The sequence below is a fragment of the Anser brachyrhynchus genome (genome assembly GCF_964034855.1).
Source record: "Anser brachyrhynchus genome assembly, chromosome: 7".
NCBI classification, from domain to species: Eukaryota; Metazoa; Chordata; class Aves; order Anseriformes; family Anatidae; genus Anser; species Anser brachyrhynchus.
In genome coordinates, this window is record NC_137701.1 from 39,402,020 (window position 1) to 39,426,180 (window position 24,161).

Sequence of the window (24,161 nt, forward strand, 5' to 3'; positions counted from 1 at the left end):
CCTCCCTCCCCCTCCCCTTCCGCCCCTCCCTTCCCCCATCCCCTTCCGGGTGCGCGCGCGCGGGGCCCTATGGGAAGCCCCTCCCTCCTCCCTCCCCCCGCCCCCCTCCGTTCCCCCCTCCCTCCTCCCTCCTCCTCCCCCCCTCCCGCCCCCCCCCACGCCGCTCCCCCCCCCCCCCCGCGGCGCATGCGCGCTGCCCGCTCCCCGCTCGCCGCCCGGCCGCGCCGAGCCCGCACCCGAGCGGCGGCCGCTGACGATGCGGAGCGCGGGGGGGGGCGGGGGGCGCCGGGCTTCACCCCGTTAAAGGGACAGGCCGCCAATTCCGACCGGGGGCCGGACTTTCTCCCTACCCCCCCCCTACCCCCCCCCCCTCCGTCCTTAATTCCTCCTCCTTCCTCTTCTTCCTCAGAGCCCGCGGGCGGCGGCGGCGCCCAGTCGGTTCCCCCCCCCCCCCCCCCTCCTGCTCCCGGCGGAGGCCGCGGGCACGGAGCGGCCGGGCCCCCCCCCGCACCCCCCCCCCCCGCTCCCCTCCTCCCCCTTTATTGCCCTTTGTGTGCGCCGCCGCCTGCGCCGCCGGGGGGCCGCCGAGGTGAGTGCCGGGCCGGGCCGGGCCGGGGGGGAAAACAAGGCAAAAAACGCGAAAAAAAGGGGCGGCGGGGCTCCCGGCGGCGGGGAGGGGACGGGGAGCGAGCGGGGGGGGGGTTACGGGGTGTGGGGGGGGGGGTTGTGGGGGCACGGGGGGGTTGGGGGGTTGTTTTCCTGGGGAAAGTTGGGGAACAGCCAAGTGGGGGGGTGCGGGGGGTGTTGGGGTGGCTGGGGGTGGGTGAAGATACGGGGGGGTTCCGGAGGTGTTGGAGGTGGATGAAGGTATGGGGGGTTCGCAGAGGTATTGGGGTGTCCTGACGTAGGGGGGGGTGGCTGGGGATATGGGGGGTTCCCGGAGGTATGGGGGTGCCGGAGGTATTGGGGGTGGCCGGGGGTATCGGGGTGCCTGGAGGTGGTGGGGGTGCCTGGGGATACAGGGGGTTTCCAGAGGTATTGGGGCGGCTGGAGATACGGGGGGCAGCTGGAGATACGGGGGGTACCCCGAGGTATCGAGGTAGCCGGCCGTATAGGGGGTGGCCGGAGGTATTGGGGTGGCCGGACGTATAGGGGGTGGCTGGACATATTGGGGTCCCCAGGGTCTGCCCCCCGCTGGGCCTCCGCCGGTGGCGTTTCAGCGCCAGCCCCGAGTTCCCCGACCCGAGCGCCGGCCGAGGCCCCGGCCCTACAAAGCCTGGGAGCCCCGCTCAGCCCCGCGCCCAGGGCTGGCCCTACAGCTCTGGCCCTACAGCTCGTGGGGTTTGGTGCGGGGCGGCAGCCCCCCGTGGGGGCCGTCGGCGGGCGGCCGCGCTGGGCAGGAGGCATCGTCGCAGGTATTTTTGTTGTCATCTCGCTCGCCACGGCCTTGTGCCGGGAAGGCCACGGCTCTCCTCCGGCGGCACCGCGGATGTTGGCAGCGCAGCTAGGTCGGGCTCCGCCGGCGGGCCGAGCAGAGTGCGCGGGGTTTGCCTGCTGGGAGAAGGGAAGGTGCGCGCCCAACCGCCTGCGATAGACGAGAGGTGAGGGGACGAGCTCGATCCTCAACTGCGGCCGCGAGGAAACGCTGGGACGAGCCTTCCAGGGGCTGCAAAGAGCCCAGAAGTAGGAGTTGGGGCATTAACGCGGAGTTGAAATAAGAGTCCCCGATGTCAGCCCGGTGTTTACGGTGAAATCGCTGTGGTCTGCTTATTTCTGGAGCTTAATTGCGTTCTTCGTAATTTCGGAAAGACAGTTTTGAGTGCTCGGTTTATTAAGTACCGCGGCGTATGCTGAACCATGAAGTAGGCCGTCGGTATGTATTTCATTGGGGCATCGCAGTTAAATGGAGGTCAGCAGCGAGCATGTGTCACCTCTGCCTCATACGGGCAGGAGACCCGCAAGGAAGAACCCTCCCGTGAATGCTTTGGTATCTCTAGTTTCTAATTTGTGCGTGAATACCTGGTGCCAAGCTGCAGTGTTGTGATCAAGCTGGAAAGAGTTTGAGAAAGCAGTAGTTTGATTGGGCGCAAGGAGCGGGAGCGATATCTGTTTGGTCCGGCACTTAAAAATACCGTGAAGATGAGTTGAAGCCATAAATGTAGTTGTTTTAGTAGTTTGCCCTCAGTTTTCTGTTAGCACGAGGAAACTGGTTGCCTTTGGTTTTAAACACATGAAAAATTTTGGTAGAGCGATAATCCTCTTCAAACCCAGCAGCTGCGCGTACAGACCCCGTTCTTTAAACGTGTGGTTCTCCTTTGAGTTGCTTTACTATGTGCAAGAATTGGACAGCAGCAGACTGTCCGGGGATAAAGGACAGGGGGTTGTGTTTTTCATAACAAGGCTTCTTTCTCAACTGGAGATCCTGTTGATGTACTCTCATCTGGATGTGGGAAGCCGTAGCAGCCTCAGGACTGTGCTCCCGATACAAGTGGAGCTGCAGCTCTGCGACTTTGATGGCCTACAGCTGATGAGATGTATTATTTATTGCAAAGATTAACACTTCCATTTCTTTGTGCTTTAACGTTGGAGATTGATACGATTTGATTGAATGCGATTGCTCGGTAAAATGCCCTACCAGAACTCCAAAACTGGATGGAATAATTCAGGGTCTTCTCTGGTTTTAAATCCTAGAGATGAAATTGCTAATAATCCCTCAGTTTCCGTAGGCCTCCAGCTCCTGCAGCCAGGTCTGTGCTCGTAAGACAGCCGCCGATCTGGGGGGGATTTGGTAGGGAAGGCCCGTCCCTGCCAAGGAACCGTTTGTGGGGCAGGGGTTCAGAACCAGAGCGCATTCGGGGCTGTGCCAGAGGTAATCCCTGCGTTTCCACGGGAATGCCTCCTACAGAGGGGTCTAAGGCTAATTTGGGGCGGCTGGCGGCTGTCACAACAGCCTCCTAAGAACTGAAAGAATTGAGTCCTTCGGCTCCTTTTACGGAAGACTGCTAGTTATCAGCAGCTGTAACGGAGTTTTGTGGGGCTTCTTTAAGCTCTTTCCGCTGCTGCTATCAGTAGGTATTTACGAATGCTGGTTGCTTCTAGGAGAACTTTGCGCATCTCTTCCCACGAGTTATCTTCTGAGCAAAAACTAATCGTTGTTTTCACGCGTTCCAGGTTAGTGACTTCCCAGGCTCAGTCTGAGAGTGGGTTTGAGTTAGCCAGGAACCACCAAAATGTAGGCAGTGCTAGATGCGAAGTTCTCTTTGGGCCAGGCGTAGATCTGTCTTTGGAAGCCTTTCCTCAAAGTCTACCATCATATCGCACGTGCATTGTTGTCGAATGTGTTTGTATTTGGTCTGGGGAAAGGGGTGTTTAAAGAAACTCCCGCTTTCTGACAGAGTTCTTGCAACACTTTAACTTTTCCATGCTTACAATCCGTTCATTCTTTGGATCTGGAGGGATCAGGCTTGCTGTTTGTTGTAAAAAAGCACTGAGGATGTTGGTGAAAGCAACAGTCTGCCCAAAAATGGGACGCCTCCTTTAACATTGGGTTTATTTGACTTGGTTCGTCGGTAGGTTGTTGGGTTTTTCCCTGCCGTTATTCATGGCGATTCCTTGTATGTGGAAGGGCCTCTCCTTACAGACCTTGAAGACGGTCTGTAAGTGCAGTGCTCGTGTCTGAGCGGGCAGCGAGCCCTTAACACATGAGGGTGGCCCCTCGTGCCCACCTGGGGCTCTCCGGGGGCTGTGGAGGCCCTGTGGCCACAGCACTCATGAGAGAAAATCTTGTCTATAAATGGCTCAGGACACAAAATTTCAAAGTGACTAAGCTTCCTTTTCAACAACGCTGTTAAAATTTGTGAAGAGCAGGGAGTTCTGGTGCTCCTTCGGGGTTTGTTGTGTGGTTTGGGGCTTGCTTTGTTTGTTCCTTTTTAAGGACCCCGTATTGGTTTCTGTATCATCCCATCGGAAGTGAGTATCAAGAGTTGCCATTGGTTTCGATAACAAAAAGAGATGGGATACGTTTTAGAGCGTGCTTATGTCATTAAGGACCTTCTTTGTAAGAGCGATCTGCATGTTTGGAAGCACGGACTTTCATTGGCTTTTCTTTGTAATTATTTTGGGAGCGATTAGGTGGCATAATCCTGCTCAGTCGGTTTCAGATAGGCCTGCACGAGAACCGGAGCCTGGATTAGGAACAGAAATTTGGAGAAGCATTGGAGACATAGAATTAAAGCGTCCTGAAAGCTGCGGAACTAGGGTTGAATCAAGTGGGAAGCTAATAAAGAGCAGCAGATCAGAAATTAAGCAGTGCTGACTCCTTTCCAGCCTCCAAATTCTGAGTTCGCTCTTACTGTGATACCTACTTGCTGATGAGTTGTCTAGAAAGGAGCTCAGACTTGGCAGATTTTAAGTCAATTAAAATTTGTCAAAACCACATAGAATGCAAAGTTAGAAACTGTATGAGTACATGGGCATACATGTCTAGCTACGTACGCAAATGCATGTGGGTATCTACATGCAGGAATATGAAAAAGAAGGGTCAAAACTAGATAGTTTAAAACAGAACTTAAAGCAATTGTGTGGCTCCAAAGATCTGTATTTGCAGTCTTACCTCGGAGTTGTTGTTTTGATCTGGCACATGGCAGCAGGAATCAGTCATTACCATGAGATGGCTATTCATAGACCTTTGTGAAATGAGTTGATCATCTCGGTTTATCTGCAGCTTGACAGGTGTTCCCATCACAAAAATCTCCATTACCCCCTGTCCTTCCCATGGGAATGACTAAGGAACAAATCACTGAGAGTGCCTTTGAGTGCCTCTCTCATCTCCAGATGTTGGTTCACTGAATTTGGTGCTTTGAGGGTTTGTTGTTTTGTTTTTTTTTCCTGAATCCTCTGTTCTGAGAGCTTTAAATTTACTTTAAAAATGGAAGCATTAAAATGATTGGAAATTCTTCATGAGCTTTCTACCAACTTCCTTCATCAAAGAAGGAATAAAGGATTTCATTCATTACTATGGTTAAATTCTTCAACTTTTTAATTCTTTTACAGGAAATATTTTTAAAATAAAGCAACCAAAACAATGCTTTAAAAATTCTTACCTTGTGACCATATCTGGTAACTAAGACCCACAGCAGCACTATGTTAATTACATTATTCCCATACAATGTGGAGATGAAGCCCAGGATTTATTTTTATATTCATAGTTATTTATATATATATATTCTCTTAATTTGAGGTTAGTCTAGATTTTCAGTGATATTAAATCCAGGATTATTTTGGTAATTTAGTGAAGGAGGGGTAATCTGAAACGTAAATAGCATCTTAAATATGAGGGCCCTTGGTTTGCAGAATCGTAGCATGGCCTCGCTGAGAAAAATTCCCAGGTGGGGGAACCAGAACAGTTGTCAATTGTTTGCCCGACAAATCCTGTTGGATCAAATGGTGATATTCTCAGCCTGTAGATAAAGAGAGGTTTGCAATACTGTTGCCTTGTACCCGGCTGCCAAAGAAACGAGCGCGGCCTAACTTAGGAGAAGAGTAGAGGTCAGCCAAAGAAAAGGTAGGCCTACGGAATGCAAGCGGTTTAGTTTTTTTCCATTCAGACTGCTCGTGTTGCCAAAAATAATTTTACATTAAATTTAAATTTTCCAATTTTAGATATTTTTAATTTTCAATTCTGGTAGATGGTTGCCAACGCCTTATTTCGGATCGTCTGTTACGGCCTACTAAACTCTTCATATAAACGTGTAAAGCGCTTTTGTCTTCGTTCTGCAAGCTTTTACCTGTATACCAAAACCATGTTTTCCTACATGTGTGTGTATACACGTACGCCTGTATATATTTATTTTCCTATATACACACATCTGTTTGATAGCCCCACCAGAAGGAGCACAAATTTGCTGTGTCCTGGTAGTAGGACTCTGCTGGCACTGGCTTTTTCTTCACTCTGTGCACCCAAACTACTCTTGAGCTTGGGGCAAGGGGAGCTGCTGCTTGCTTTTTTTGCTTTTAAGACTCAGATGGAAAGAAGACTTATGTACTTAGTTTTACATAAGCATGCTGTTGACTTCATGAGGTAAAATTTATTTTCTATGTACATAGAAGATGAGCAGAGAAGAAGGTTTTTGCCGGATCACTGTCCGGTCCCTAGGGGAGATGAATTTTTGAATATCTGCTTTTTTTTTTTCTTCTTTCCTTTTTTTTTCTTTTTAAGAAGACCCTGCAAAAGTAGGCAAATGACATCATTGACTAAAGAAATGAATTAGTCAAAGATTTGTGGTGAGCCGATTTTCTTAGAACGGAGCTGCCTTCTCTCTTTCATGGTTTATGGGGCAGAAAGGGGGATATGTTGTCCCCTTGTAAGCCTTGTGAGGAAGAAGCTTGGCTCAAACCTGTTATTAGAAGGGTTGGATTCAAGGGGTAGACGTGTTGGTACAAACTGGAGATGCGCTGAGTTTTAGTTGGGTGGTTCTTGGGCATGGCTCCTTGAGATGGGGAGCGCTAAGATCTGCCGGCATTTGAACACTGACTAACTTCGATGCATTTTGAAGAAGGAAAATTATTATTAAGAAAAAAGCTTTTGAAAAATATCATTCCATTTTGCAATCAGACTATATTATCTTCGCTTTAAGATACTCTGGTTGGGTTTTGGCTTTATTTTTTGTCCCTTCCCTCAGAGCACGTTTCTTGAGGACAGCCCCATTTGAGAACGTGCAAGTCACGTTCCTCAGAGGGCTCCCGCTCCTACCACCTTAGGAAAGGTTAGGCTTTTTCAAGATACGGTTTCAAAATATTTTCCCTTCTTTAAGGTTTTGTCACACAGGAGTTCTTGCCGAAGGATTTCTTGGCCGTTTTAGAGACTGTAATCTAGTTAAAAGGTTTGTTTATGCTTCCCATCTCTGCTCTGCTGATGGTATTAGAGCGCAGGCCAGAGCCAGGCAGCTAACTGTTTATAACATTCAAACTTCAATTAAAGCTGCAGCCTGCAGTTTACTAAATATCAATATGTTCGGGGCAGCTGCAAATAATTGCCAGAAATGATGAAAATAGCCTGGTAGCTTAGGATTTCTCTCTTTCTCGGTATGTTCCTTTGAACTTTTTTACTTGTTATTCTTTTCATATTTAGAATCTCGCATACATATTCAGACTCAAAAATGCTCTGCACTAAAGGCTGCCCATGAAAGACTGAAATCTATATTTGGGGCTGCATCTTTTCAAGGCAAAACAGGAATTGATTTCAGTGGAAGTTTTCTCCTACGTAAGCACCGTGGAATATGTTACTCCCTATTGAAGCAGGTATCAGAATACTTCTGCCGTAACTGCTGCATGGCCTGCTCTCTGAATTCAAAGCACCCCTGATTTTTCTCTACTAAGATAATTTAAACGTTTAGGGCTGTGAAGTCCCACCGTCTCAGGATAGCGAGGATGTGCTATATTTAATGGAAAGTAACACGATTAACGTCTTGGGTTTTGTGTTTTTTTTAGATGTGAACTAATAGCATAGATTTCATTCAATGCTCTAAACTTCGGGCTGATGTTTGTGTTTAAGGATTATGTGTTTAAAAATATGTGAATTGTTGGAGCTTTTTAAATCACGGGTGATTTTCCTTGAGGTCTGCCTTGGTGTCGTTAGGCAGTGGAGCAAGTACGTGTCTGTAGGCCATCTGAACTGAAGAAGCAAGCCTTATCTGGCCTGTAGGCTATTGGTTCCTCACCTCTGTTTTAAAATTAGTAAAATCATTTGCAGCGTGATTCATTTCTAAAAATTACTTGTCCATCTGTGCAGAGCGTACTATCTATAAAGTTGCAGTGCTCACTGTGGTGGTGTGGATGTTTTTGCTGAAAGCTGGATTATACTTCCAACATCTTTGTTAGGGTTTTGCATTGCACCTCAGCAGAGTTACTGTTCCTCGACGATACCCCAAATTACATGCCTAATAAACATGTATTTATGATATTGCTGTGTAAGATGACTTTAATTTTTTGATTTATCAGTCAGATACATTATTTGCACACCTGATATTTTGTGATTAAAATCCTATGTGGTAAAGCGGGGGGGGGGGAAGGTCTGTTTTGTTTTCACCAATGTCAGTGCGTGGATGTTTGTTAATAGGTGCTGGATCAAGCCCTAAACGTGAATTTTTCACAAGTTCTAACTTCACTGAAGGTACTGGGGGAGTGAGCAGTTCCAACCGTGTAATGATCTTGTAAGCTGGTCGTTAGGCGACTTCTTAATCAGCTGGTATGTGGATTCCTAGTGGATCACCTTACATATTTAGCTTTCTTCCTGTGCTTGTGGTTTTTGCTGGTCTTTTTCCCATGCTCCTTTTTTTTTTTTTCCTCAAAACTTCAGTTATGAACCAGTGTTGATCATTTTTTGTAACTCGGAAGTCTGTATCTGATGTAAGAGCTCTGCTGAGAGTCTACAGACTCATGGAGAGGTCGGACTTAGGGAGCGTACCCCAGAACTGAAAAATAAGCAGCAAATTAAAAGATAACTTTTAAGTCTTTGTTTTTTTTTTCCAATGTAAAAGGAACTTAAGAATACTTTATACAAGTGAAAGTATTCCTGTGTAGTAGGACCTACATAACTTTTCTTAAATAATAATTATCAGAGCAATAACGGTTAGAAAATTAATGCATAAATCTTGCAGAAGTTGTCCACATTTTTTTTCTTTTATCTGAAAACAGCTAATCTGCTTTCTCCAAGTATTGATCTACTCTGAAGAAAACTAAGTTTAAGTTTATTTGGTTTTGGTTTTTTAAGTTATGGCTTTGAAAGAATGACCTGAAACCCATTTATCCTATGGTGCAACTGTTGGAAGTATGTTATTCCTATTCTTAATATTATTGTTTTTAACAAAACAGTATGAAAGGTCTTAATATTCAGCTTTTGCTAATTATTGCAAATAAGTATAATACTAGTATCTGTATGTCTGCAATGTTTCTGAGCTCCTATTGTAGAAGAAATGAAACAGTAATTAAAGAGTATTGTTTTGGTAGAAGTAATCAAAATTCATAAGTAATGTAACAAAATTTTTCATGTAATGGTGGTGAATGTAATATTCGCTGCTAACTGCTGGTGAGCCTTAAACTGAAGGTATCTTAAAGCACCTCCAGTTATCGGTGTCTCGGAGACAAAGCTCCGTAGCATCCTGGTGACTTCTATTTAGTGTTCTGCTGTGGGCTCGGAAGGTCTCTACAACAGAGGTCTCCACAGACAGGTGCTGTTTTAGGATTAGGTTATCCAAATACTTACATTCATCAAAAATCTGCAAATAATTACTGCCTTTTTAATCTCTGCGTTAATCCTGTCCAGTATAATGCACGGTTTCTCCATCCCCACCTTGCATAGGCTTTCCCCAGCTTCCTCTTTACCTCGTGCTGCGTTTCTGCCCCGCAGGAGCTCGGTGGCACCGACCGTCCCTCACCGTGAAACCTGCTGGTGCTCTGCGTTTGGAAAGCCACAATAAACCTGAAGTTTCAGAGGACGCGTCACCGGGTAGAAATAAGTTTATTGTTGTGCATTCCAAGCAGGGCGAAGCTGCCTCCTCCAGAGGAGTGAGCTTCTTTAAGCAGTGGATGAGCATCCTGCCGCCGTGTGCGAGGTTGGGTGTGCTGACTGCGTGCGAGGCAGCATCTTCTGCTTGCCGTCAGAGAGAGGGAAGTTGGACCCGAGAGCCTCTGGCGTGTTGTGGGCAGGAACGCTGCCTGGTGGGGCAGTGGGCAGGGACAGGGAGACGGCTAGATCTTACGGGAGGGAGCTGGTGGCCTTCCAGGGACACAGGTAGGGAGCCCTGCCTTTGATTCTCATGCAGTATCAACTGGGGAGTGCTGCTTAATAACAGGCTCTGCTTAAGGGAGAGTCACAGGATGACTTGATCACAAAAAGAAAATGAAGAGGCATCTGACTGCTATCAGGCTCATGCATACATTGACGGTATTTTTACTAGACTTGGAAGACTTAAGGTTGCTACAGTCTTGATCATCAGACAGGCGTGGATGGCAAGCCCCATTGTCTTCAAGCGACAGCCAGTATCAGCAGAAAAGAATGCTTGAATATCTTGAGGACTTTGGCCTAGATGTTTGGGTTTCCAGGAGTGAAGTCTCTAGGCAACTGAATGCATGACTTGGGTTCAGCTCTCTGCTTTGTCCTGCTTCGGTTCTGTCTCGTGGCTGTGAGTTCGGCTGGGGGGGAGCATCAGAGAGCTCAGCCATAAGCAGGTCTCTTTCCAAAGACCTACATGTTTAAGTTTTCATGAGGCAAAGCATCCCGTCATTATATTCTGAGAAGGGTGACTGAAATGCTCAGCATACCTTCTCTGGCTCTCCATTATTTTGTTTACTTTGACTATATTCTTTCTCATTCGTCTCTAAAGTAAACGTTTCTAAGCCACTACTGTATGTGCAAGTGGCTTTTGGTATTTATTTCTGAACCTCCCCATTTTTTAATGCATCTTTTCGACATCAGATGACCAGAAGTAAACACAGTATTCCTAGTGAGGGGAAACCACTGATTTATATGGATTATTATAATCCAACATCACGCAAGCAAAATCAAAAAATAGTTTGACTACCTAATGATTCAGAAATGCATAAGCCTTGCCAAAATTTTTAGCATTTGTTAGCTTTGCACTTGAGCAAATGCATTCTGGTAGAGAATTTAACTTATTTTTTAACTCTTGTCTTCAGAGTTTTAAGACTGTGAATTTATTTCACAGAAACAGAAGCATATGTTTTACAATTAATAAAAACATGAGAATTATTTTAAAAATGGCTCGCATCTTCCTTTTCTGATTAAGATTTCCAGGCAAATATATAGGAACAAACAGTCTTGTATTGGTTACAGACAAAAGTCTTTTATTGAACAGGAGCCTTAACATGACGTATGGTATTTTCTAGTTTAAGATAATGGCCCAAAGTATGGCTTAAGCCATAGGAAATAAGCTCGGTGTACCTTAGTGAGGAAATAAGCACCCCTTGAATAACATTCCTACTTCGGCAGAAATAGGAACAAATATTTTTGAGGAACCTGAGCAGAAGTAGGAACCAGATGTGTTGATTTTTATTTATTTATTTAAAGTTTTAACAGCCTACATTTTAAGAGTTATTTTCTGATCCCTTTGAATGCAATGACTGACTAGTTGTGTGCCTCTTCTGGACAGTGTCTTTGTGTGTTTGTCAATCCTCCTGGAGCCTTGGTATTACAGTAATGCAGAATAATAGTAATAACGAGGGATATTTTTGTCATTGACTTCTCTGAAAATGATTTTGGACTTAATACAGTGGAATGATTTTAAATAGTTCCGTAAAGAATAAGAAAAGAGAAGTGATAATTTAGGGTGAACAGTAGAGGAGATCTCTAATAATGAGAGAAACTTGATTTCTCAATTTACTTTCTATTGGACAGCTTAAATTCCAGTTGCTGATACTGTTCTGTGTCAGCTTCCTCGTGTTTGTATTGGCTAGAAGGGAATGCCTTTGAACTTAAAAGAAATGAACTTATTTTTTTATCCCTTTTTTCCTGTTCAAGACTTTAAGTATTTTGGGAGAGTATTTTTTTTTTTAAATTTGTTTTTCTCTAAACTGCAACAGCTGTACAACTTCCTTATAAATAAATATTCTGATATAATTCTGCCAAAAACATGAGAAAGGGATTTGTTCAATCAGCTGAAATAAAATTTATCTGCGAAGTAGCAACAAGTTAGGTATTTTTCCCATAGTTCAGTATCTGATGAATATGTTAATAAGTAATTGTTTTAAGGTAGAAAAACAGACTAAAGAGGATTTTTTTTTTAATTTAGATTTTATATAGCAATGCACTGGCCGATTGACTATTTGACTTCGGATAGATGCAGAGGTGGGTGGATCTAACAAAGTGATAATGCCTGTTCTGCAGGAAAAATAAATGCACCATCAGCATCTGGATTAATCTGTCCCGATCCTTCTTGTTAGGTATTTTTCTCGCTATTATGAAATAGGAAATTTTGTAGTCCAATTTGGTTTGGATTAAAGTGAGGAAAATAAACTTCCCCAACATTTAAGTATGAGATATTAAATGGGAAATACTTGGAGATTTGGAATGCTCAGGAGTGCTGGCCTCACTTTTATTTATAAACAGGGAGTTTTACGTTACTTTTATGTAGCTTCTTGTACTGTGGCTTTAAAGTAAAGTAACAATGCTTATTCTACATAGAAAAGTAGCATATGTTCTCTGAGCTATTAATGTTTTGTTGTTGGTTTTGATACTGTGTACTGTGATTCAGTGTTCCCATTTTAATATTGGTATTAACTTGAGAGTTAATACATTTTCCATAATAATAATAAAAAAAAGAAGTCTGGACAGAAAACTGTGTTTCCATAGAGGAGAGAACTGCCTTCCTCAATTTGAGTAGTGTATGTTTGCGTACGTTCGTATGCGCCTTTTTGTGGAGCTGCGTGATTTGATAGGATTATCTGATAGAGCTCCTTCCCTTCAGGTACTGGATGGGACTTGCACATCTCAGAGAGGTGAGCTTATGTCTAGCAGTGGAGCGTAGCACGCTTTCTCCGTGCAATGGAAAAAGAAGTTTATGACTTGGGCAAAACATTTTCCTCATTTCTATAGAGACTTGTGTGTTTAGTGTCCAAAAAACTTTTTCATAAATATAACTACAGAATACCTAAGGCTATTCAATTCATCTTTTCAAGGGCAAAGGAATTTTTTTTCTTTATTTTTTGATTAAATTTTTTGAGAAGGGGAGCTGTCAGAACTAACTTTATAGTTTTTCCTTTGTTGAATCGTCACTCTATAAAATTTTATTTTAGCAGATTTGATACGAGAAGCAAGAAAACGATAGACGACGAGTAGGGCACAGAAGAAAGTTGCAGGTTATTAAATCTTTTCAAGGAAGAAGGGAAGTAGTTCAGCATGCTCGCAGAGGTTCCTGTGTCAGCATTTGAGAAGCCTGGAAGAGATTATCTGCAGCCAACAGTAGGTAGCTCCGGACAGGATGTGGAGGGAGCACTGAGCCACCAGCGTGAGGGAACCGGAGGTGCTGGCCTGCGTCAGGAGCCCTCCTGCTCTTCTCCTCTTGAATGCTCGTGTCTCCAAATAGACGTTTTAATGGGCTTTTTGCTGCTTTTTTTAAACTCTTTTCGAGAGTGGATTAGTCATTATGGAACAATGATAGCAACTCAAACGGATAAATTAAATGCTTGTTTGTTTGTTGGGGCGGTGGGAGGAGGTGTTTCTCCTCCCCATGCTGCTGTCCATGTCTGTGTACGTTTCATTGAGAGGATTTGTCCCTCTCTTGAAGTCACGGGCAGTGCTCATAGAACTGGGTGAGGATCGCTGGGCCACTGGGTTCTGCTAACAGCGCCTGCTGCGTTCTCCCCGGGAGGTGGGCTGCCGTCCGGGCGTATCGCTGCCCACACGCGCTGGTCCATGCCCTCCCTGCCCGTGCTGCCCAGCCGGATTTTGCTGTGTCCGGCAGCAAAGCTGTCGATTTGACAGCGGCATTTGAAAAAACAACAAGCGCGCATATTAGCCGTCCTCCCCAGCCTTGTGAACTGGTAATGCTTCTGGAACGTACGCTGCAGACAGCGGGGTGTGTACGTATTGAAGAGCGGAGCAGGTGGAGCCAGATACGCCGTGCTGAACTATCGAGCCTGTAAGATCAGTCATGCCCTTGCCAGTTGAGACTTGCGTTGGACTTGCATGTATCACGAGCATTATCCTCTCCTGAGATGCCATTCGCACAGAAAAATTGTTGTTTTAGGCTCAGGGGAATGGCCTGGCTAGGTGCTGACCCCCTGCCCTAGTGAGGGTCAGTACAGCACACGGTAACGTTGCAGAACACGCCTGTGCAAAGACCCACGCAAGCGTGAGCACGCAGGGATCCTGCTTGCAGAGCCCCATACCTCTGCCGTGCTGTCTGTGACCCAGATGTGTAGAGCTGCATCTTGCAGTTGTGCCTAATTGCTGCTTTCTGAATTGCTGTAACCGGTCGGTGAGTTAGTACGCTGTGAAAGAATGTGTTTGTCCTCCTGAAGCTCTCTTGCACAAGTGTTTCCCATCACCTTTTTTAAGCTTGGATACAGCTGGTTCAATAATATTCCTTGGTTCTGCCTCCCAGCCAGTGCCAAAGCCCGATTCTGCCGCTGTCGGATGAGCTGCACCTGCTTGGGGCTGAACGTCGGTGTCAGCAGGTGACAACCTGATGTTCGGTGAGAATTGGGGACCGCGTCCCACCAGCCACGGAGACTTGTAGAAGGCACTGGCTGCTCTCAGAGGGGGGAGTTACGGCAGGCTGGAGAAATGGGTTACATGCACAAGCTACTGCGGCTTCTGCAGCTGCCTTCTGCTGCAAGGCACATAAAATGAGATGAAGTTTTACAGATATGAATACTAAAGACACTTGAGAGCATCTACAAAGTTGGTCAGTCGTACATGGAACTTGTCTGACAGAATACCAGTTCTCACTTCCCTGGCTAGATGAAGGACAAGTACTACAGCGGCCCAAAACCAGGTGGACGTTATCCAAACCCCAACAGTTTGGGGATTGGGCGTATGTCTTAGGAACTTGTCATTTCTGCAGTCATGGAGACGCTCGTTAAAAGCGCCACACGCAGCATGCAGTTTACTGACAAATGACAAACACAACAAACGTATCTGAAGTGAGTGATAGCTGGCTTTGGAGAGGATGGTCTTCACTGGTTTGATCGTGTTTGCATCTGTGCATGAGATTTCAGTTGTGAAGACTGCTATCTGGTAGCGCAGGTCTCTGTTAACCGTATTAACTCTCTTCCAGTAACACATATAACAAGCTTGTGTTGGCAAAGTGTACAGTTTCACGCAGCTGGGAAGATGTACTGTTAATTTATCTAGGCCATGATGGGCCTGTACTTTCTGAACAACACGATTTTTAAGAGGAATATTCCAGTGCTGTTTCAGAGGATTTTGCCCACGTGGCACCTGGGTGACCACAGAGTCCCTCATACGGCCAGGTTTAAATTACAGACTTACAGCTAAAGGGCAACAAGCATTTTGTACCTCAAACCCGGCTGGCGTGATGTGAGGTGGTGCCATGCTGTGCCCTGCTCAGCACCAAGCGTGCGCGTTACTGCTCTAGTGTGAGCCACGCATGGGACAAGTGCTGCTTAGCAAGGAGCGTGGCTTAGTCTTGGGGTCTTTGCCTTGCATGAAGTCCAAGGAAGAAAAAATCTGTTGGAAAAATCTATTGCTGTGCTAGGAAGGAGAATGTGCTGTTCTCTTGTGTGGCTGTTGGTTTATTTCATTACATGCTGCTATCGCAGAGCCTTAGATGCTTCAGTAACAGCGTTAGGATTTAGGTACAGTTTTCTGATTCTTCCTCCAAAACTTAAAACAATGTATTTACAAAAAAAAAAAAAAGTTTTAAAAATAAATCATTAAATTAACCAAAAGTATGTGCAAAAGTATTCAGTTCCTTGTCCACTGGTAAGTTCATAGTTAGAACAGCCTGGTAAAACAGAAACAGATGCAAAGTTGTGTCCGTGGAGGAATGCTACGAGGAGTCCAGAATGGCTCCTTTTTCCTGCACTGGGACCTCCACTAGATTGCTGTATTCAATGGCTTTTCTAGCACAGATGAGAGGGCCCAGATCAATGATGTAATTTACCGTTTTAGACCTTAATTTCTATTTTTAAGCAAGTGAAAACTTAAATTTTTGCCTTTGGGGTTTGGGAGCATCTTGTGAAGGAGCATCTGTCCTCTGACCGGTTTGGATTATGAAGCCAGAATAAATACTGGAGGGAGAGCATACTAAACTTATAAAATATCAACCCGAGCAGAACAAAAGGATTCTTTCTATCTCCTGCCTGAAAAATACTCTGATTCTTCCCCACCCCCAACAGAAGGAATAAATGAACAAAGAGTTCAGCTGAACTAAGACAACAACAGGCGGAGAAAAGGTAAAAAAAGCCGAAAGCGGAGGGGAAAGCTGAAAAGGAGGGTCATAAATGATTAGTTGCGTGATACGCAGGTTGTTAATGCTGTTAATGATTGAGCTGTGTGTTGGGGGCTACGAAGGGTTAGCAGACCACTCCGCTCAGGAATGCCACCGCGTCTGACTGCAGCGAGCACAAGTAGAGGCAGCGGGGTGGTGGCGAGGCCTCGAGGCCTGCCAGCGGCCACAGTGGGGTGACAGCGAGGCCTCGAGGCCTGCCAGCAGCCACAGTGGGGTAATGATGAGGCCTCGAGGCCTGCCAGCGGCCACAGTGGGGTGACAGCGAGGCCTCGAGGCCTGCCAGCGGCCATGTTCCCCCCGCTGGCGCTCCCCAGGCCTGCACAGGGCGAGGAGGCCGAGCACAGATGGCTTCGGGGCTCTTGGGAGCTTCCTTCAGCGCCTGGCCGTATTGGGGCTCACCGAGACACTCCTCCGATGCTAATAACTATATGGCACTATTGAGTTACCGCTGTGGTAGAGTTACAAGGAGTGTGGAAGTTTACAGAAATATGCAGCAATACTTGCCGGACCTGTAAATCTGGTCTGGGAGTTGGGTTTGGTTATTTGTTGGTGCCTTTTTTGGGGTTGTTTTTTTGTTATTGTTTTCTAGGGTTTTTTAATAAATGCAAACTTCCTAAAAACAAGCGATAGTTACATATTTAAGTTATTTGCCCTTGCTTTGAGCCCGCCTTAGTTGTTACAGAGGTCAGTAAAACTGTTAGTGGTAGCTTTGCAGTTAAAACCATCCAGTGTCTTGCGTGCAGGATCCCTCCTAACTGTAATGTTGTTGTTTAAAAGCCAGAAGTCACTTCCCCTCTTTTACCCCGTCAGTATAAAGATTGCAGTTACCACTAACTCAGCTGCAGCCCTGGCTGCTTCTCCTCTGGTTTTTATTTAGGCTCACTGACTCAGACTCCTGGGTTGTGTCCCTAAGGGTGGTGACCTTAAAGAGGACTCGCAGGAGCGCTGTGACTTGCTCTGTGTTTTGTTTTGCTGTTCCCAGTCTGAAATCATCCTGCTGCCGATCATAAACCTATCACGCCAAATCTGGTCATGAGGTCTGGATTTAGAAACCGAGGAGGAACCTTCCGGGTTCCCTGTAACGGAGATGGAAAGAGGAGGAATATGCAGGCTTGTCATTTCCTTAGAGAGGAGGCTCTTCGGTTTCCAAACACACTTCTGGTGCTGTACAGCAGTATGATCAGCCTCTTATCTGTGTTACCATCGTAAATAAAGGGATGTATTTTTCTGATGTCTCTCCCAAAGTCATAGACCCTTCTATACTCTGAACAGCTCTTGGGAGTGCTGCTGGCATGGCAGGCCCTCCAGTAGGCTGCTGGAGTTTGGCTGATTCGTAGGGATCATGCAAAATGGTGAAAAGGTGTATGTGAGGAGTACTTGGTTTTGAGCATTACAAGATCTGGGGAATAATCAGGTTAAAAAAAAAAAAAAAAAAGGCCGGAATGTGCCGACCGCTGTAGGAATACTTAAACGTGACAAATTACCCTCCCCCCTGCCGTTTGTGGAAAAAATCATTAGTCCAAACCACATATTTGTACGTGCTTTTGTTTTACCTACTGATGGTACGCGATCTGGGGCAAAACATGTCTGAGTAAAGCTCTTGGCATATTCTACATGGGAATTCAACTACGAGCAATGTATCAAGTTAGCACAATTTACATTAATTAGCAAAACTCATCAGCTGCCAGTCAAACTACTCTGAGCTCCAGTTTTGGATATGCAAGTTTATGCTTAGTGGGGTAGCATGAGTACAGTAACCAAAGCGCGGTAACTGCTGGCTGCTAACTGTTGCAGAAATTTGAGCTGACTCTTGCTGCGAAGGTGAGCGATTGCTTGCAAGGAAGCTCCTGATGCTTGGAAGTTGTTCCTACAGCAAACTGCGACGGTGTTGGGTGTGTGTTCCCTCTGCTTCTGGCTTGTTACCGGCTGGGGCTGCTTTGCTCCTTCATAACGTAACCCGCAGGATAGTAAATGCAGCAGTACAGTAATACAGTGATGAATCCGTCAGTAAAAGAGAAGTGTCACCTGTTTGTGTTTCTTCCTCTCTTCCTCAGAAGTTATTCAAGACTTTATGTAAAACATTGCATTAAACCTTAGCGTACAAAAGCAGAGATCCACGTACCACATTGCTGTGTAAATTCAGAGTCATCTGTGAACAGGATTTGGGGGAAATAATGCTCATTGTCCTCACCGACCCCCCCCCCCCCCCCCCCCCCAAAAAAAAAATCTCCTTCTAAAAACTTCTGAATTTTGGCAGCTGTTTTTAGCCATGAGGAAGAAAAAATGCACGTGGCTGAATTGTCTCTCGCTGGCGTTTCCAGGTATCATTTAGGAATGTTTTATGGTACAATTGCGCTCTCCTGCAATAGACATAGTATCCATACTCATAAATAATTTGTGCTGCTTCTGAACTGGCCTCCTTTAGAACCTGCTTCGCTAGCAGTAAGTTCTGAATGAAAACCCACTCGATAAACTTGGCTTCAGCAGATAACTGGCAGGCATCTGCATCAGGAGCTGCGTCCTCTGTGAAGCAGCCTCTTGCCATCCATCAGCTCGTGGAAAAACAGCCTCCAAACTGGCATCGGTGCGTCTCAGAGCAGGCACTGTGGGTACCTCCTTGTCACACCTCCCTGAAGCTGCCCTGGCCATCCGCAGCCTTCTCTTCCAGAAGACAGCCGAAGCTGTTCTCCTGTCTCCCCGTTCAGCAGAGTGCAGGGAAGATGCCCCAGGCGGCCATCTGAACCTAGAAGAAAATGCCGTGTTAGTGTTTATCCAGGGCAATGGACCTCACCAGGGTCACCCAGACACCTGCTGGGCTTCAGTGATCAAGGTGGGGAGTCTCTGATGACCCAGTCCTGGCAGAGATCACTGACAGTATCGTGCTTGCTCTTTTACGTGTGTGTGCTTACGGACCATAAATTACTCATTTCTGCCTTTTCTGTACAGCACAGGAAGATTTTCTGGCATTAAAGTAGATTGTCTCAATTTTGGAATTTTTCTTTCTAAAAAGAGGCCTTTTTCCTGCAGAAGAAATGTTAGAGAAAAGTTTTCTTGAATCAGAATGCGTTTACAAAGCGGTGGCTGGCTCCCACCCCCAGGTTAACAACTACTGCTGCTAGCAAGCCGATCAGGTACAGCAAAGTAGTCCTGGTGAAGAGAGGGGTAGAAAGTTGCCGCCGCCCCGTCTAGCGACATGAGGAGGAGAACAAATGCCCTGCTTTAGATGAGAACTTGAATTATAAACAGCTGAGGGAAGTTCTCCGTCCCACACTAGTATTTATTGTCCGGGATGTGTTTTCGTGCTTTGTGAGGCTTTGCGGCCAAAGTTCACCTGCCTGCTGGAAGTCTTTGCTGTTACCGGCGGAGGGTGAGGTAGGTTCTTCTGGCACACGGTGCCTGCAAATTCATAGGTAAAGGAGGCTTAGCTTCTGTCTCAGGCTAGCTTAAGGTGCTTTTAGGTACGTTTGGGTCCTGATGAGGCTTTTCAGTTAGCAGTGGTGCGTTCTGTGCTGTGTGACACGCAATTATGAATTTGTCATGAGCACCCCGGTAACTTGGAAGGGGGAAGAGATGTTATAAGGGTGTTTGGAAGAAGTATTTGTAAACCCGGGGAAGTTCTGTGCTAGAACCTTTCAGATTAGTCTGACAGCTGCTGCTTGTTCCCTGGAGCATCCGATTCTTTGCCACTGCCATACTGCTGCTTGGAAAGCTGAGCGCTACTCACGTGGGGTCACTGCGGTCCCTCAGTAAGGTGGGAGCTGATACCTCTGGCTGAGAGACTGAACGGGGACTTTTTGTAAATACGTGGAGATGAAGCATACCTCGGTAGGTTTCTCTTGTCTCCGTAAGAAATAAGGTTACGTGGATTTTACTCTTTGGTAGTTTGCTTATTTTTCTTCTGCAGAAAAAGTTCAGCCATATTATCGAAGTCATCCTCGTTCCTCTACCTTCTATTTTTTATGAAATATTTCCCCACAATTCCTCTGTATCACTTGTATACCTAGAGCTGTCTTAAAATGAGGGGCTATTGCTGTTGTTAATTGAGTCCGATGTCTTTACTGTTGAATTCTGCTACTGCATGTGGACAAAAATAGTGCTGCTTTTTATTCTGAAGCATTTCTTTTAAAACAGGCTTGTTTCCCAAGCCTGCATGTTGCTGGCTTGTGAACATGGCAGTTCCCTGTCAGTCGGTTGCACTTCTGTAACCTCAGATTTGGCCTGTGGTGAAATTTACCCTGCCTCACTGTAACCTGGGAGGGATGTCCCACGCAGACACAATTCTCAAGGCTTCGGTGCAACAGCACACAAACCCTTTTTTGTTGGAAAAAGTAATGGGGAGAGCTTTGTCCCAACCAACCCATTTCTTAGGAACGATGAGGCTAAATTTTCTACCAGCATCTAAACCTGGGTCTGTTTGTCGAGGCCCCTGAGGTGAGCGTACCACCAGGAACGTGTCACAGATGGCAGCTTTTTGGCTGTAGGCTTCAGTCTTGCAATGAGGTACTCTCAATTCTCCCTACACAAACTTTTGGGTATCCTTCTTTTCCTGTTGTTTCTCCTAGTGACTTGAATTTTCTGGCCCAGAAACTTTAGTACTAATACTTAGAGGAAAGGACTTGAGCATCTTGGTTATTCTTTGATGTTTGTAAGTAGGAAATTATTAGTAGGAGATAGCAAGTACGTGTGTTTTTGCATAGGTTTGTTGTTGGGGATGGGAGAGAAAAAGAAAATAAAACATCTGCCGGTTACTTTCTGCTTTTTTTGCTACTCATGCTAGTTCATGGAGAGCGGAGTCGAGTCTCAAAGGGAAATAGGAAGAGAAGAGCTCTGACATGAGCTTTTAAGGGGCTGATCTCCTGTTTGCTGCTGAGCGCTCAAGCGGCTGTCTAGGAAGTGTGCTAGCAAGGCAGGTTGGAGCTCTCCTTGTTCTGCCTGCCCGAAGCCCACCTCGGCGATGTGAGGTCTTCATTTTTATTTTTTTTTATGATCGCCTGGCTCTGGGGAGGAGGCGCAGCCCTAGGTGTTGAGCTGCGGGCCTCCGAGGTGTGACTGCAGCGTGGTTAGGCATACCCCGACTAGCTTGGGTACAAAACGCGGTAACCTGCAGCAGAGCAGGCTCCGACATGCTCTAGCCACTCTCGCAGGCGCTTCTGCTGCTGCCTTTTTCGTTGCTGTTTGTACCCAAGCCGGTGAGATTAAAACTAGGTCATGTCTGTCTGTCTGTCTGCAGCTACACCCTGGTGTTAGCAGCACAGGCATACCTTAGGTTTGATTTCCTCTGCCCAGGGAGTCCTCCCTCTTCTCCCTCCCCACCCTAAGAAGGAAGAGTAAATGTGAATCCAGCGTAGATCGGAGGAAAGTGCTTTTTGCTGCTTTGTCTGATAAGGCGAGGAATTTATTCTTGCTATTTTTAGCAAGGGGAAGACAAGAAATGGTGTTCTCCTGGTTTTAGGAACCTGGAAAAGTAGTAGAGTGAACACCTGCGTTCATAAAATATTTAATTAGGAAAGTTCAATTATACCATTATCGTCGCGTAGGTAAATTCATCTGCCAGATTGAGCTGTCCTGTTTTATATGGCCAGGATCATTGTATCTCTGCGTGGACTTCTCTGAAGACTATGTGCAAGTCCCAAGCCTAGGGATGCATTTCTCACGTCCGCATGTAAGGTCCACAGTAATCTTAGGCTTTGGCAATTATGTCCTAAGAAGTGTGTGTGTGTATTTTTTAAAGGCAAAAATAACTAGGCTTTGCTGAAGTCCATTCATATTCACAGTGGCAAATGTCCAGGCATCGTTCCTTCTGCCGACGTCCCTTCCCATCCTCCAGTCTGCACGTTTCTTTAATGAAAAGAAAATAAACTTTACCATATTCAAATGCATTTCATTGCTGCAAATCTCAAGATAAGCAAATAGGAAGGGAAGACTTCGGGTAAAAATCATAACCTGTAACCTAACTCCGTCCTGCTTGGAGCACTCATTCCTTATTTGTATCTTCAATTTAAAATGCACATTTTTTATTTATTTATTTTCTTTGTGCTAAAGCTACTTCACAGAGGAGAAATCTGAGCAGAGCAAGTGCTTTATACCTGCAGAGCTTTTTTTTGTGTGTGAAATTCAGTAAACTGTGAGAGATGTTTTCAGCAGATAGGAATTTTGGAAATGTATAGGTCTTTCAGGAATGCGTGGCTCATGTTGTCGTAATCTTTCAGTGTACCACGATCCAAACTTTGCGTTAGAAAATGCAAGTCAGATGTGTTGTCGTTAGTTTTTGTGTGCTGTGCGTGTGGTTGAGCCTTCAATGATTTGTAATAATATGGCTGATGCTGTATGCATTATATAACAGTGGTTGTGGTGGCTGGTTGTTTTGGTTTGTTTGCCTTTGATTTTGTTTGTTCGTCAGTGTTAGCTATAGATCAGGTGCTAGGAAGATTTGGTTATTGTGTATTTCCCTGGGAAAAATACTGCTTTAAAAGGGTTTCTGGTATGCTCTGCAGGAAACAAGAAGAGTAGTTGATACAAATGCAGTAAATAAATAAATAAATGTGGAAAAATGTATGCAAGTACAATACTGCAGGAAACATGAGACAGCAGAAAAGCAGCCTTTGCAGAATCATTTGATCAAGTATGCTTCTTCCCTGACAAGTAAAATTCGGATTAATAATTGTGACAGTTGTCAACTTTTAAATAGGATCAATTTTATAAGCTCAATTACAATTTATTTTCTTTGAGGATCGTAATTTCAGATAAATATCACTAAAAGGTAATTCTGAGCTTGAAGAGACAAAGGCAATTAAATTCTACATTAATTTGTTTACCAGTGTCACATGGAATAAATTGACTGTAAGTTTTCATAAATTATCTAGATGTGCCAGTGGAGAAATAGTTTTCTGGAATATTGGAAAGGGGCAATCTGAATTCTTCTCTATAGTCATGTGCTTAATTAAACATTATGTAAATGATGCTTTATAGGACAAAATTCATACCAAATGGTGCTCATGTTAAAATTCATATTGGCCAAGTCATGTTGGGATGCTAGGGCTGTCTTTGCCTTACAAAAAGGAAAAAAAAATGGGGATGGGAAGCAGGGGCAAGTGAGCAGAAGCTCAAAAAAAGTATGTGCTTATTCCCTGTTGTCAAACAGTGGAATTTCTCATGAGCTGAAGCCCCGTCCATGAAGGAGGAAATATTAGCTTTAAAAGATCAATTTTTAACTCTTCTGTTGTAAAGATAACCTTTAAAATGTGAGCCAATGCAATGTAATGCTTGCAAGGATACAGACTCACTGCTGTGCTTCAAACCTCGCTGAATGGAAAAGCAGCAGCAGGAAAAAAATCATAGCAGGGCTTTTGGGGTTTGTTTTTGGTGCCTTTTTTTTAATTCAGAGTTCTGTCAGTAACGTGGAAATGAAGGCAATCATCTCAATTTCGTACTGTTTGGAGAATGTATGAGTAGGAATAGCAGCTTCCCTTCCTCAGCAGCTAACGCATATATTTTTCTAGATTTTATGATTTTTACTGGTGCCTTTAAGATAGGTCTGCTGTTAATTGCTGGTGTTAACCATAACACTTTGCCTGTAAGCATTTCTTACTCTTAACTCATTACATTCTTTGCTTTCTGTATGTTTGGCTGAAATGAGAAGAAACTTCCACATTTTTGGCATTTCTGATGGGTTTCCCTGTATTACCTGAAAAAGCGTAGATGAGGGTCTTTTGTTCCTAGTGTTACCTGATAGCCAAGCATGCTCACTTTGTGCTTTCTTTTTGTTTTTAAACACGTGTACAAGGTAACAACAGTGATTAAAGTTGGCTTTATGGATTTTCTTCCAGTTCCATCCTGATAAGCCTAGGTTGTTATCCCTTGATGTAATTATTTTATTTTATGATGCCTTCGGAGCTCCTAATTTGTTTGGTTTTTTATCTTCTATAGATTCTGTTTTAATGATTTCAAAGCTGAATCTATTGGTGCATCCTCGTAGTAATTTATGAATCAAACCACAAATATTTCATTTGACAAGTGCAAGCTGAGACGTTAAATAACTTGCTACAGTCAGTGTCAGAGCTGGGATTAGAAGTCTGCTCCTGGTGCAGCCTCTGAATACTGGGGTGGTGTTACTTCCGTACTGAAGAATTCTCTGAGAACAGAGATTTTGGAAGGCAGTACGGTAAGTGT

The 24,161-nt window shown here is 45.1% G+C and overlaps 1 protein-coding gene across 4 annotated transcripts in view; it reads left to right on the forward strand.

Annotated features, from left to right (window-relative positions):
- Positions 1 to 196: 196 nt before the first annotated feature.
- The window catches only part of MBD5 (methyl-CpG binding domain protein 5), a 134,683-nt gene continuing 110,718 nt past the window's right edge, over positions 197 to 24,161 (forward strand). Inside the window, exon 1 of one of the 4 annotated variants that reach the window (XM_080599203.1) lies at positions 197 to 589. The gene's annotated coding sequence lies outside the window, so the exon portion shown is untranslated. Of the gene's footprint in view, positions 590 to 1,622; positions 24,154 to 24,161 lie in introns of those variants that run through there. The other 3 variants (XM_080599205.1, XM_080599214.1, XM_080599204.1) reach the window with 3 other exon arrangements.